At 37.3% G+C, this 16,110-nt stretch overlaps 1 pseudogene; it reads left to right on the top strand.

Annotated features, from left to right (window-relative positions):
- Positions 1–233: 233 nt before the first annotated feature.
- LOC133052736 (tigger transposable element-derived protein 1-like) overlaps positions 234–16,110 on the top strand; it is a 57,994-nt pseudogene continuing 42,117 nt past the window's right edge.

The following is a 16,110-nucleotide window of genomic DNA, read 5'->3' as shown; positions in this document are numbered from 1 at the left end:
GAACAAACACTACTATCACAGATTCGCAAAAGCAAGCTCACACACACCAAGATAGAAGGTAAGGTTAATTCTTAAATGAAAAGGTCCTCTCCAAATAATTTATTAAAATATATCTTTTGTTTTTCAAAAAGTCATTTTGAGAACACACAACATCCAGGACAACTCCAACGGGCTGGTAAGTAATTAAGGCACTCGAATCGCATGTGCACCACCTCCACACAGTCGGTAAGGCTATGGCACAGAGGAGGCGGCTGCCTTTCCAGGCCATCATTCCAGGCCCAGGAGAAAGGTGCCGTAGGCAGCAGCCAGGAAAGGGTGGGCGGGCCTCTGGCTGGACAGCTCTAGCACATCCTGCATAAGGGGAGCTGGGCTCTCCTGGCCAGGGTCACCCTGACATGCCAGCTCCTAGGGGCTGCCCACAGTGGTGGCCCTGGGAGCACTTCTGCCAGCCTTGGCCTGGCCAGTGATGGCTGTCCAATTCCCTGCCCTCTCCTCATGGTGGCCATCCTCTCCTGGCTCTGGGTGACCACCATGTGGTTGCTGGCAAGCAGGCCCAAGTCCATCTTGCTCTCTGACATGTGGGTGATGCCACTGTGGTTAAACTCATTCTTGCCGTCCTCCCTGGCCTCCCTTTCACTGTCCTTGTTGTGGTGCTCGGTGTGCTGGGCCTTCTGGTGGACCCCTGGTGGCGCACCATGCTGTGCTTCAAGGAAAAGGTCCACTTGCAGGTCTGGGACTTGTGCAGCCTCTCTCCTGTGTGCAACCTCATGTACCACGTCAGGTCCTGCAGGGAATAGAACCTCTTGCAACACACGCTGCACATCTTCTTCCTCTTGTCCGCCTTGCTGGCTGTGCTCCTGGGGGAGCCTGTCTTTGGTTTCTTCTTGTTGTCACTCTTCTCCAGGACTTCTCTGCAGCGCCCCCTACTCCACTCCTCCCCCCACATGGTCAGAGGGCCCTTTGACCTCCTCGCTCTGCTTATCTTCCAGGGCTTCAGGTCTGGCCTCCACCTTGGCCAGGGGCTCCAGGGTCTGGGGCTCAGCTAGCCTGGGCAGTGGCTCAGTGGTAGTCCCTTGGGCCCCCAGGAGACAGTGCTCTTGCCCCAGGTTCCTTGGGGCCCTGGACCTTACAGAGGTGGCTGAGGGTCCCAAGGAACTTGAAGCTCTTCCCACACATGTGGTAGGCAGGCTTGTGGTCCTGTGCACCTGCTCCCACCTTGTCCTTGGCCAGCTTGAAGCCCATCAGCTTGTTGGCAAGGTTGAGGTCCAGGCTCTTGTTGCTGACTGTGCCCTCCTCAGAGCCATCAGCATCCTCATCCCACTACTCCCCAGTGTGGTCCTCCTCTTCCTCAGCCACCACTTGCTTCACCATGTCCTGTGCTGCCACTTGGGGTTCCTCCAGGAAGGGGATGGGGACCAGGCTGGGCTTGGCAGCTCCTGCTCCCCGGCGATGAGGTCCAGCACTTCGCTGCTGGCCAATGAGGCCTCCATGTCCAACTGGCTGTCAGTGTGGGTCAGCATGTGCCTCTGTAGTAGCTCCCAGCATCTTAATCATCCTTTGTATATGTATGGATGGTAGAGTTTGGAAACACAGAAACTCAAGATCTTCAGAATTGAAAGAAAACTTACAGATCACTTGTCAACTTCCCTCATTCTACAAATGTGAAAACTGAAGCTCAGAGATGGATAATCGAGTGATGAATAGAAGAACAGGAGGAAGGAAGAATTCAAAGCCAGCTCAACTATTATTTCTCTCTTTGCATTCTAACTTTCATAGTGACTTTGAGTTGAGCTGGCATTGAATTCCTCCTTCCTCCTTGTTCTTCTATTCAGCAGTTAATTATCCATCTCTAGGCTTCAGTTTTCACATCTGTAAAATGAAAGAAATTGATAAGTTCATCAAATGATGAACCATAAGCAATCCTTACATGCAATACTTCTTATAAGATACATCTTCTACTAGTTAGCTAAGACATAAATCATAAGACTACTTTCAGGTGATATTGAAAAACAAAATTTGAAATATTAATAATATTGTAGTCAAAAAATGCATCTGTCAATAATAGCAAAGCCTCAGAGACAATAATAGCAAAGCCGAAGAGACTCTGATATGTAATTCTGCTTTAGCATGTAAAGCCATTCACAATGGAGAGCATTTGTAAGGTAGCTGGCAACGTTTGCCTATAACACAGTCTCATCTTTTTAGGTGGCTACAAAAGGAGACAATGATACCAGTCCAGTTCACAACATCCCTTTCTTTAGTCTTATGTCTACAGTACCTATTATCTACTTCATTGATTCTCAGCCTTTTCCAGAGTCCCTTGGAGAAACAGATGTCAACAATAGACATTTTCCCCAGGAAAAGGCACATACCAATATACAAAATTTTACATACAATTTCAAGCTTAGTAAGTCCACACATAGGATTAAGAATTGCTGCACATTCATTTTCTTATGTGTCCTGGTTCAGTTAAATCAAAAGTTGCTTGAAATTGGGACTGGGTCCTATAAACCTCTGTACTGACATCCTAGATGCACTGCTAAGCCCACAGTAGAGACTCAATAAGTGTTAATTCTTAGCTGAAGGTCATCTGCTCATTTTTTTTTTGCTCACTCTGGGCCAAGTGCTGTGTCAGAAAATGAAGATTCAAAAAAAAGGTAAGAACCCCATCCTCAAGGAACTCAGTCTAATGAAAGAGAGAGATAAGTAAACATATGATTATAAAGGTTAAAAAAAGGGTGGGGCTCTAAAATGGAGAGGAAATAGATGGGGAAAGGAGGAAAGAATAGGGATTTGTGGGAAATTGTGCTTTAAGATTTGGTTTGTTGGGATAATGGGTTAGGAGATTAGGTAAATAACCTGGAAGGCTTCCTGGAAACGAATATGTTTTAAGTAAGTCCAACAACAACAACAACAACAAAATGTCAGAACATTTTCCTAACCTCAACCTCATTGCTTAAGGGATAACACAGTAGAGGGGTAGAAACTGAGAGAAGCAAGAAAGGAAAAAAAAAAAAAGAGCATTGGGGTAGGGAAGTATCCTTCAATTCTTTCCTTGTTTTATCAAGTACTACTCTACAAACAATGTTCATATTGCACACATATTGCTATTAACTGTATACTTGTAAAACATCTGCATGAACACATTACAAAAAATAAATCTGGCTATTCCATCAAACTATTTAAAATGAGACTGGATCTAATCTAACATAATTATTTCAGTGTATTTAACTGCCTAAAGACAGAATTCACAATTACCATGCTAATTCAATTGTGGTAGCACATTTGTTCTTTTTGCATACTACAACAATGAGATTTCTGCATTTTATATAGGTGACAAATAAATGTTACTCAAGTTTCAGTTCAAGTTATTTATTTATGAAAGATAGGTCTGAGTCCACGTCATTTTCTTCTTCCTCTACTCAAAGGAAAAGCTCCATTTCTAAAAAAAAAAAAAAAAATCAAGAGAACTAATCACTATCAGATGGTATGATTCAAGTTAAACCTCTTCACTTCCTTTGATGGATTGAAGAGTTGTTTAGCAGTTCATTTTTGTTAGGTAATAAACTACTGATAAATTAATGACACTGAATTATTTAAACCATTAATTTTTACTTCACAGTGAAAGAAAATTAGTAAACTATCTTATTAATGGAAGTCACATAGCGTAGGCTTTTAGGTAGAGCAAAACTAACCTGTACTAGTAAAGTAGAAAACAAAAGCAGTGTTAGAGCTATTACCTTAAATTCTTCCAAAAGATCTGGGGAAAGAGACAGCAATTTGTACTCTACTTCTTAATGCTTAACATGTTTCAAAACTTTACAATTTAGTGAGCCCTTATATTTCATCTTCACAAAAGCTTTAAAAGGTTGGCAGGTCAAAATGTTTACAGATGAGTAAACATTACATGACAAAGACTATATGACATGTCTCAACACATGTTTCTTAAAAGGCAGAAATGAGATTGGAAATTGACTTTCTGACCCATAGTCCAGCACTTTCTTTTATGATGGTACTTTAAAAAAATTATCTAACACAACTACACTTCTATAAATTATATCCTTTAAACTGAGCCTTTCAGTTATCTACTCTGTTCATGAAATGACCTATTTCTGCACCTCCACAAAGGTTCACATTTTATTCTTGGTTTATCTTGACCAGTTCAGCACAAAACGTTACTAATATTCTCAGTATGGTTTACATTATTTAATCCTCTCACCAAATGTCTTTCTATATTTCAGATTTACAAATTAATAAATGCAAAATAATTTTAATATGAGCTATCAAAGAATTACTATGATCTATATTTTGTTATTTCGCCAAGTTTCATTCAATAGCAAGATACCAAACTACTCTATTTCTGTAATAGTAATTTCTGGAAGAAGAACAGCCACATGGAAATTCTGTGATGGCATTTCAGTTGTGAAAAACAATCTCATACTTCTTCAATTCAGGGCTCCCCACAGGCTCATTCCTAATCTCAACCTCATTGCTTAAAAGGTAACACAGGTGGCACTGATGAATTTTTGTAGCTTTAGGAACTGTGAGTTTCTTCATGTGTTAAATCAGGTTATTAAAAAGCAAGCACTCAACTTAGTTCAGAGGACTGGTGTTAAGAACTTTAACTCATTACCAGTCACCTCCATCCAGAAAAAGGAAGAAGTTCTACAAAAACTAAGTTCAGTTCACTCAATCGTGTTTGACTCTTTGTGACCCCATGGGCTGCAACACGCCAGGCTACACTGTCCACAAAAACTATTTGCCCTCATTATCCATTCAAAACCTATACCTTTGCCCCAAACCTCTGGCAAACTTCGGTCACCTGTTTCCACACCACCCTACTTCGATTTCTCAGGAGTGGATAAATTCACAGAAAAAACAGGTAACAGTAGTCCTCAAAAAGCGAGGGTTCACGTTCAGGAAGCTTCTCAAACCAGTCCCGCAACTCCTGACTCTTGCCAAAGCAGTCCCATGTCTCCTGATTCTAGGATGGATGCAGCTAACAGGAAAACAATAACAAACAAAACAAACTGCCAGCACTGTCAGAGCCCTCACACCCCCTTAACTAGACCTGAAAAGGTCTCCGCTAGCCACTTTCAGGGCTCCCAGCCCTCCCCTTCCCCGCTTCCTTAAGCCATAGCAGCAGCTTTTCAAACAGGAAAGAATACTCTCCATATTCAATACGGGCCCATGACTTTCATGGACTGTGACAGCCAGTGGCAGCAGCAAGGATTTGAAGGCGCTCAGAGAGCACGGTTCTAGTCCAGAGCTGCTACTCGCCCTGCTCCAAGGTTCGCAATTCGACTGTTTCTGCGCAGGTTGGGGGAGGAGCCGTCTGCGTCGGAGGGGCGTGGCTAGGGCAAAGTCAAAATGGTTGCCGTTCGGAGAAGCCGTTAGAGTGTGCTGCAGTCGCTTGGGGGCGTTATGGGGCTCGAGTGCAAGAGGTCACGCCCCTCCGCCTCGTGTCTTTAGCGTGCCCAGCGCCTAACGGTGTATCTCACCCAGCGGACATAGTTCTTTCTCTCGTCCTACTCCGTACTCTCTTTAACCGTCCGCCACACTTCTTTCTTCAGATTTGATACGATCCTTGACGCCTCACTTCTGTTCTCAGAGCTTAAGTCTTACGGATGACGGAAAAAGGTATAGGGATTTTAAAGTACTTTTAAAAAATTATACTTGTATGAAATAAGGACCCGAGGGATTCGGGGCTGGTGATTTTCATTTGTTGGGTTAGACGGGGAGGACAAAAACGTAAGCCTAGGAGTTTAAGAGATGAAGTTACTGTGAAATATATCTTAGGAATAGATTGTTTTTTATAATGGTGTAAAATATGAAAGCTACTACGAAATCTATAGTGAGCGGGAGGTTAGTAGAAATGCTAAATAATGATTAGCATTTATATGTGATTTATTAATATGCCCAGAGGTAATTTACTAGACGCTAAATCTCTAGATTTATGAGAAGAATCTTTGGCATTGGCGTCGTGTTTCAATTCAAAACTTAGAAATTCCAGGAAAGCGCTAATATATATTACTTTAGGGGAAAAAGTAGCCATAATAATATTTTTAGTGGGGAATTTTATGTGTGATGTTAACGTTTTTCTTATCTTTAACTATGTGGGGAAAATAACAAATAATTTGGTAAGCCTGTTTTTATCTTAAGGATCATTTCCTATTGAACCAAAATGGTTCAAAACGATACTGTTTATTCTTTTGTGTTGATGATTATTAGGCTTCAGACTGTTAACTAATTATAAACCCATAATGCTGGAAAAAAAATCCTTTTTGTGTATAGTTCTGAGGAAGAATAATCTGTAAACCACTTCCCTAGGTGAAACTGTATAAATATTTTTATTTATATCTCTCCACATGTATGTATTTGGGATGCAAGATTTACCTCTCTGGAGACAAAACTTGGCAGATTTCATTATTGTTGTATCACTTTACTTGTTAGATAAACAATTGTATTTCACAGTTTGAGTACTTTTTTGGTGAAAAGGTAAAAAGAATGTTTCTAAAAATTCTTCCCTATGTGTTTAATATGTATTTATACACTTCTTAAAGTAATCCACATGTAGACCAGAACAATGCACCAAAGCTTAAGCATTTCTAAATTTTATGTAAAGTACTTTAGTTATGGGGCTTCCCTTGTGGCTCAGCTAGTAAAGAAAATGCCTGCAATGCAGGAGACATGGATTTGATCCCTGGGTTGGGATGATCCCCTGGAAAAGGGAAAGGCTACCCACTCCAATATTTTGGCTTGGAGAATTCCATGAACTGTATAGTCCATGGGGTTGCAGAGTTGGACACGAGTGACTTTCACTTTCACTTTAGTTATGTTCTTCTGAAAAAGAGCAAGTCTTTTTAAAAAAGTATTTTAAAAGTGTTTTTGTATATTGTGGATCTTATTAAGAGAGAGATATTAGGATAGGATCGGGTTTTTGGTAAAATTAAGATCTGAAGATATTTGTCCAGTTAGTAAATTTGTTACTGTTGTCCATCTTAAGTTAAAACAGAGTTCTAAACTAATTTTTATTCCAAAATTTGCCCTCCTATTATCCTTGAACTTCTTTTTTTTCTTAAAGTTAGATATAGTATTTTTTTTTAATCTTAGGCACAGTAATAGAACTATTAAATAGTAAAAATACTATACCTAACTGGATGCATGAGACAGGTGCTCAGGCCAGGTGCACTGGGAGGACCCAGGGGAATCGGGTGGGGGGGGAGGTGGTAGGGGGGATCGGGATGGGGAATACATGTAACTCCATGGCTGATTCATGTCAATGTATGACAAAATCCACTGCAATATTGCGAAGTAATTAGCCTCTAACTAATAAAAATAATTGAAAAAAAAATAAAGTAAATGCATGTGTTAGTCACTCAGTCATTTCTGACTCTGTGACTCCATGGATTGTAAGCTGCCAGGCTCCTTTGTCCATGGAACTCTCCATGCAAGAATACTGGAGTGTGTAGCCATTCCCTTCTCCAGGGGATCTTCCTGACCAAGGGATTGGACCCAGGTCTCCTGCATTGATGGCAGATTCTTTACCATCTGAGCCACCAGCATATTTAGTTATAACTGCTGCTGTTGAAAACAAAGAACTGAAATCTGTTAATCATATACTTGTTTTATGGCAGAGTAGATATATTACAGAGAAAAGAAATACATGAAATTTTAATTGTTTTTAAACATCGACTGCCTGTAAAATAATATTTGTAAAACATGAGTACTGAACAACAAACTCCTGTGACTGAGTATCCATTATGAGAAAAGAAAATTACCATTCCCCATAAATTCTCTTGTGTAATCCTTTCCTAATCACATTCCTTTCCTTCCTTCTTTAGAGACAACTATTGTCTCAACTTTATATATAATTTCCCTGTTTTTTTAAAATAGTTTTACCATAGTATTTGCATTCCTAAGCAGTATGTTCTTTAGTGTTATGTGTGTTTGAACTTTATGTTGATGAAATCATAACTACTTTTCCTTCTTCTTTGACTTGCTTTTGTAACTCATCATAATGTTCCTTATTTATGTTACTACATGTAACCCTAGTTCATTCATTTTCACTGCAATAGGGTATTCTTCTGTATAAATATATCATGATTTATTCATGTACTGTCCTGAGGATGTTTATTTAGGTTGTTTCCAAATTAATATAGTCTCTAAAAATATATTAATATTATATTAACACATAATCCAATTAAACACTTAAGATCACTGAACTTACTGTATTCTCTTAAACATGTTAGTAGGAAATGTTTAGTTTATCAACGTTAGTGTTTTTTAAAAGCTAGATGTAGTCTTCAAAAGTATAATTTTACACTCTAGGCACACTCTAGGCACAATTATTCATTTATTATTCATTGTATTTAGTAATATTTCTTTTTGTTTTGGGTTATCTTAGATATTGCTTTTGTTTCTTCCACTCTACCAGATTTAGTAATACCTCCTACCTTGTCTAACCTAAATAGGCAACTGTGTTTTTCTTTTTTCACCCTTAGAACATGGCTAAAGTGATAAAGGTGATATGTATAATGCCTCCCAAACTGTTCTTTTGGGACTTTAAATAAGAAGGTTTAACTGAAACAACATAAGTCACATATTGATAAACTCAGATATGGCAAATTTCACCTACGAAACTTAGATGTGTTTTGAGATCTTGAATTTTTACTGGAGTAATTGAGATGTAAAGAACCAATATAGTCTCTTAACTCAGGAACTGTTGAATGTGTTAAACTCTGGCATGAATAAAGCTAATGTGGTAATTATAATTCCCCCAGGATATTATTTTCATAATTCTTCATTTTTAGTTCTCTATTTTTCAATCCATTGTAATACAAAGAACAAGCTTTCCTTTTTAAAGTTAAAAGCATTTATCAGACAATTTCAGTTGAAATCTAAGTTACTTAATTTTTAAAATTTAATTGAGATTTTTTTTTGTGACAACACAACAGCATTTTTGTTGTATTTTGGCAAACAACTTAAAGATGATAAGAAAATTGAGTGGTACATAACAGTTAAACTTTCCTTGAAGTAGAAAGAAAGGAGTATGCCAGAAAAGAGAATGATGTACTATTATATGTGTGTTAGTAGCTCAACCGTGACTGACTCCTTGCGACCTCATTGACTGTAGCTTGCCAGGCTCCTCTGTCCATGTGATTTGCCAGGCAAGAATACTGGAGTGGGTAGTACCTCTCAAATGTTAGAGTTCTTGCTAAAAATACAGATGGTTGGGACTTGCCTCTATTGATTCTGATAGAATAAGTTTGGAGCAGGCCTCAGAAGTCTGTATTTTGCCTCTGGTGTGTAATGAAAGTGAAAGTTCTAATATAGAGGAATATAAATCTCTTTATACTGCCTAAAATAACTGAATTTGGATGGAAGTTTATAGTTTACAAAGTGCTGCTTGTATATCATTTTGTTTGATACTTAGTAATCTGAGGCAAACTGGCAGGTATTATCATCCTCTTTTTACCAATTAAAAATAAAGAAAAACAATCTCAGAAAGATTATATGATTTGCCCACAAGTTTTGAGCAAATGGAGGACTCTGATGCAACTCAGGATTCTGATTCCTCATTCAGTACTTTCAAATGCACATAGCAGTTTGTCAAGGAGGAATCATAAATAAGACCACTTCTGCTTCTTGTTTCTGTAGTTCAGTTACCCATTTATCAGGTTAAAATGAAGAATTATTCCAGCTTGCACGCAGTCTTTCTAATTTCTATAAGAAGAATATTTGGTTTCCTGGAAATTGTAGTATGGTATAAATGAGGGTCTTTCCTGTTTGTAATGGAAAAATATTTTCCCTAGGCAGACAGAGAACACCTTGCTGGTTTCATTGTTCTGCTGTTTTTTGTTTGATTTTCAAAAATTTGTACAAGTGACAGGTGATAGAGATTAGAGCCACAGATGAGGTAAAGCTCTTTTAGCTGAGGCAGATAGAAGATTAAGTGGGATTAGAAGTTTAAAGACAAAAAGAATGGGTTTAAGTGGCTGCAATAGGTGACTGAAAAATTTATCCAATTTATACTGATAATTAGAAAGTGAGAGATGAGTAAAAGGAGACAAGATGAGAATCTGGATGCGAGATTTAAGTGAAACCAAAAAATAATGAAAAAATAGTCTTGAATAGTTAGGAAAAATACATCTACATATTTACCATTTCTATATGTGATGTTTCTAATATTTCATTATTACTTTCATAAGAAGTGGTAATATTTGGTGATTAAAATATATAGTTATCCAAAAGACCATTTCTCTAGAAACCTTTACTATGACAGAGCACTCAACACTTTAAAATTTCTCTTTGCCAGGAAACCTTTTTAAAACTTGAATAATCAGGTGAGTTGATTGAGTCTTAAAGGATGACATTGTGAGAAAGAACAAAGCATTTGCTACTGTTAGAAATACTTCCACTTCAGATGATACCAAGTTTTGAGAGTTGTATGAGTCAAAAATTCTTTAATATAAGTGTAAGTATTCATACAGAAACTTTTCAGTTTTCTTTTTTATTGAAGTTTAGGTGATAGTTTCAGAAGTACAACATAAGTGATTAAACATCTTTATATATTGTACTTTATTTAAAGTTATAAAATATTAGCTATATTCCATGTTCCATACATTACACCCTTGTAGCTTATTTTATACATAGTAGTTTTACATCTTAATCCGCTACCCCATCCCTCTCCCCAGTGATAACCAATGCTTTGTTCTGCATATCTGTGAGACTTTTTATGTTTTGAAGATTCCATTCATTCATTGATGGATACTTAGTCTGCCTCCATATCATGGCTGTTGTAAATAATGTCTCTATGAACATTGGTGTACATATGTCTTTTTTGAATTGGTGTTCCTTTTTTTTTTTCAAATATTTACTCTGGACTGAAATAGATGGATCATGTGGTAGTTCTATTTTTAGTTTTTTGTGCATCCTTCATATCATTTTCCATAGTGGCTGTAAGCAATTTACATTCCTATCAACAGTGTTATCAGTAGTCCCTTTTCTCTATATCCTCTTGAACATTTGTTATTTGTTGTCTTTTTTATGACAGTCATTCTGACAGATGTGAGGTCATATTTCATTGTTGTTTTGATTTGCATTTCCCTGATGATTAGAGATGTGGAATATCTTTTCTTGTGCCTATTGGACATTTGTATGAGTTTTTAAAAATATCTATTTAGGTGTTCTCACTTTAATTTTTGATATTAAGTTGTATGAGCTGTTTATATATTTTGGATATAAATAATTTATTAGACATTATCATTTACAAGTATTTTCTCCCAATTCAGTAAGTTGTATTTTCTTTTTGTTCATGGTTTCCTTTGCTGTGTAAAAGCTTTTAAGTTTGATTAGGTCTTATTTGTTTCTTTTTGTTTCTGTGTCCCTTGCTTTAGGAGACAGATTGCTAAGACTTTTGTCAAAGAGTGTACTGCCTGGTTTCTTCTAGGAGTTTTATGGTTTCCAGCCTTACATTTAAACCTTAAATCTATTTTGAGTTTATTTTTATATGATATGAGAAAAATTTCTAATTCCATTCTTTTACATACAGCTATCTAGTTCTCCCGGCACCACTTACTGAAGAGATTGTCTTTTCTCCAGTGTGTTCTCCAACATATTCTTGCCTCCTTGGTTGTTAATAATTGACCAAAATGGATGAGTTTACTTCTAGATATTCTATTTTGTTCCATTGATCTATATGTTTGCTTTTGTGCTAGTTTCATGCTGTTTTGACTACTGTAGTTTTGTTGTATAGAGTGAATGCAGGAGCATTATCCTTCTAGCTTTATTCATTTTTTTCCCTCAAGATTGCTTTGGCAGTTCAGGTTCTTTGTGGTTCTTTGTGAATTTTAGGATTACCTGTTCTAGTTCTGTGAAAAATACCATGGGTGTTTTGATAGGAATTACTTAAATCTGTAGATTGATTTGAGTAGTATGGACATTTTAATAATAACAATTCTTCCAATCATGAACACAGGATATCTTTCCATTTCTTCTTATATCCATATCATCTTCAATTTCCTTCAGTGTCTTATAGTTTTTAGAGTGTAGGTCTCTCACCTTCTTGGTTAAGTTTATTCCTAGGTGTATATATATATATTTCTTTTTCCAATGCAATTTTAGATGGGATTATTTTATTGCTTTCTCTTTCTTATAGTTCATTATTATTGTACATAAAAGCAATGGATTTCTGTATAAAAATCATGTATCCTGCATCTTTACTGAATGCATTTATTAGTTCTACTATATTTTTGGAGACTTCAGTTTTTCTGTGTATATTATATCATCTGCAAAAAGTGACAGGTTTACTTATTCCCTTCTGTTTTGGATGCCCTTTATTTATTTTTCTTTTCTGATTGCTATAACTAGGACTTCCAGTACTATGTTAAATAGATATGTTGAGACTGGACATCCTTGTCTTATTCATGATTTTAGAGGAAAACCTAAGAAGCTAATTTTTAATAAACCATTTCCTTATCTCTCTTATTTTAGCATATAGGAGCTATTTGAAGAAAACCCTTAAAAGAAGGAAAAGCAAAAAGAAAATAAGAGACTTATCATAAAAACAGATGAATGCGAGGCAAAAAGCAAACAAACAAAATACTTGCTCTCTTAAAACAAAAACAAAAACAAAACTATCCTCTACTCCTATTCCCTATTTTACTGGCCACAGAACCTATACACTTAGCTCCAGATACTGCTTATTTAGTATTACTTTCTTACTACTCTTCATCCCACATCAATTTTGGAATCTCAAGTCAAAATTCTGTCAAAGTCCTTCCCCTGGTTTTAGAAATTTCAGTAAGTTCAGTAGCTCAGTCGTGTCCAACTCTTTGTGAACCCTTGGACTACAGCACACCAGGCTCCCCTGTCCATCACCAACTCCTGGAGCTTGCTCAACCTTGTGTCCATCAAGTCAGTGATGTCATCCAACCATCTCATCCTCTGTTATCCCCTTCTTCTACTGCCTTCAGTCTTTCCCAGCATCAGGGTCTTTTCCAATGAGTCAGTTTTTCACATCAGGTGGCCAAGTTATTGGAGTTTCAGCTTCAGTATCAGTCCTTCCAATGAATATTCAGGACTCATTTATTTTAGGATGGACTGGTTGGATCTCCTTGCAGTCCAAGGGACTCTCAAGAGTCTTCTCCAACACCACAGTTCAAAAGCATCAATTCTTCAGCTCTCAGCTTTCTTTATGGTCCATCTCTCACATCCATAAATGACTACTGGAAAAACCATAGCTTTGACTAGACACACCTTTGTTGGCAAAGTAATATCTCTGCTTTTTAATATGCTGTCTAGGTTTCTCATAGCTTTTCTTCCAAAGATCAAATTAATTTCATGGCTGCAGTCACAATCTTCAGTGATTTTGGAGCCCCCCAAAATAAAGTCTGTCACTGTTTCCATTGTTTCCCCATCTATTTGCCATGAAGTGTTGGAACTGGATGCCATGATCTTAGTTTTTTGAATGTTGAGTTTGAATGTAAAGTTTAGAACTTTAGTGATTTGTTAAAACTGAAATAGCATGCTTTGTAAATTTTTTCAAGTCCTCTATATTTTAATACATATATTCTTTGTTTTTTTTAATATTGTTTTCTTCAAATTCAGCTATAATTGTGGTATGCATTTCTTACCTCTAGATCAGGGTTTCTCAACCAGCATTGTAGACATTTTGGGATGCTCAATTATTTGAATTGGACACTGTTCTATAAGTTATAGGATGTTTAGTGGTATCCTTGACCTCTCTACTCTGGATACCTGTAACCCTCCTGCAACTTGTGATAACCACAAATATCTCCAGAGATTGCTAAATATCCTGTAGAGGCTAAGATCACCTCCAGTTACAAACTACCACTGTAGCTCTAGAATTATCTAACACTACCTTTATATTAAACTGATAAAGACACAACAGTAGCAACAAAAATAAGCTTACTCTTTTTCAGGAACAACCATAGTAAGATAAAAACAACAATATCTCTTAAGTTTTGAACCATTTTACTCTTAATATAATTAGTAAAAATTAATGCCCAGTCAAGGGTTTTGAAATTATTGCAACATTTTCACTTTGCAGGCAGTGGAAAGGGCAAGGCATTTGGAATCATTCAGAGCTAGGTTCAACTTTCAGATTCTTATACTGAATGGCTGCTTTTCTTGGACAAGTTATTTAACTTCTTTACATGTCAGTTTCCTCATTTGCAAAAACAGATAATAGCGTTGATTTCCTAAGTTTATTGTGAGATTATCTCAAAAGTTATAATAGTTAAAATAGAGGCACTGAGACAATCAGACATAGTAGTTAAGTAATGTCTTCTCTCGCCAAAAAAAGATACCCTCCAAAAAACCCCAAAGACAGAAATGAAAACAAAACAAACAAAAAATACTTCAATGAAAAGGTAAATATCATCTAGAAATGTACTTGGAACAAAAGAGAAAACTACAGTGTTGAGGTAATAACATGCCCTTGATACTTGGAAAAATTGGGGCATTTATGATAACTACTCCTTGAGAAAGAATTAATGTCAAAATAGAGGTTAGAGAAGACAGTTACAAATACCAGAGGGACTTTTATAAGAATATATTGTTTAATATTCTTCTGTATAGAAAGAATGGGTAAATGTTGATTTAATCAGTTTGTAAAATCAAAGAGTGTATAGGTAGAGTAGAGCTTCCAAGGAGGTGCTGTGCTGTGCTTAGTTGCTCAGTCCTGTCTGACTCTTTGCGACCCCATGGGCTATAGCCCACCAGGCTCCTCTCCATGGGGATTCTTCAGGGTCAAGAATACTGAAGTAGGTTGCCATGCGCTCCTCCAGGGGAATCTTCTCAACCCAGGGGTTGAACTGAGGTCTCCCACATTGCAAGTGGATTCTTTACCATCTGAGCGACCAGGGAAGCCCAAGAGTACTGGAATGGGTAGCCTATCCGTTCTCCAGGGAATCTTCCTAATCCAGGAGTTGAACTGGAGTCTCCTGCATTGCAAGTGGATTCTTTACAAGCTGAGCTACCTGTTTGTAAAATCACAGAGTATATAGGTAGAGTAGGGCTTCCCAGGTGGCACTAGTGGTAAAGAATCCACCTGCCAATGTAGGAGATACAAAAGATACGGGTTTGATCTCTGGGTTGGGAAGATTCCCTAGAGTAGAAAATGGCATCCTAATCCAGTATTCTTGCCTGGAAAATTCCATAGACAGAGGAAACTAGCAGTCTACATTCCATGGGACCATAGAAATTTGGACATGTTTGAGCACATGCGTGCACACACACACGTAGAGTAAATGTAAATTTGCTTCTAGAATCTTTTTTTACTTAATCTTTTAAAATTGGAGAATACTTTGCAATATTGTGATAGTTTTTGGTATACATCAACATGAATCAGCCACAGGTGTATGCGTCCCCCCATCCTAAAACCCTCCCTCCTCCTTCCCCACACTATTCTTCTGGGTTGTCCCAGAGCACTGGATTTGAGGTGCCCTGATTCATGCATCAAACTTGCGCTGGTCATCTGTTTTACATATGGTAATATACATGCTTCAATGCTATTTTCTCAAATCATCCCACCCTTGCCTCCTCCCAGTTAGTCCAAAAGGCTGTTCTTTACATCTATGTCTCCTTCGTTGCCCTGCATGTATGATCATTGGTACTGTCTTTCTAAATTACATATATATGCATTAATATACAGTATTTGTCTTTCTCTTTCTGACTTATTTCACTCTGTATAATAGGTTCCAGGTTCATCCACCTCATTAAAACTGATTCAAATGTGTTCCTTTTTATACCTGAGTAATATTCCATTGTGCATATGTATCACAACTTCTTATTCCATTCATATGCTGATGGAAATCTGGGTTGCTTCCATGTCCTATCTGTTGTAAATAGTTCTGCAATGAACATCAGGGTACATGTGTCTCTTTCAATTCTGATTTCTGCAGGGTGTACACCCAGCAGTAGGATTTCTGGGTCATATAGCAGTATCAGATGATACCTCATTGTAGTTTTGATTTCCATTTCTCTAATAATGAGTAATATTGAGCATCTTTTCATATGTTTAGTAGACATGTGTATGTCTTCTTTGGAGAAATATCTGTTTAGGTATTTTGCCCATTTTGTGAT

This window comes from Dama dama, chromosome X (assembly GCF_033118175.1).
Source record: "Dama dama isolate Ldn47 chromosome X, ASM3311817v1, whole genome shotgun sequence".
Classification (NCBI taxonomy): Eukaryota; Metazoa; Chordata; class Mammalia; order Artiodactyla; family Cervidae; genus Dama; species Dama dama.
Note: the sequence above shows the minus strand (reverse complement) of the source record. Positions and strands in the feature narration are given on the sequence as shown.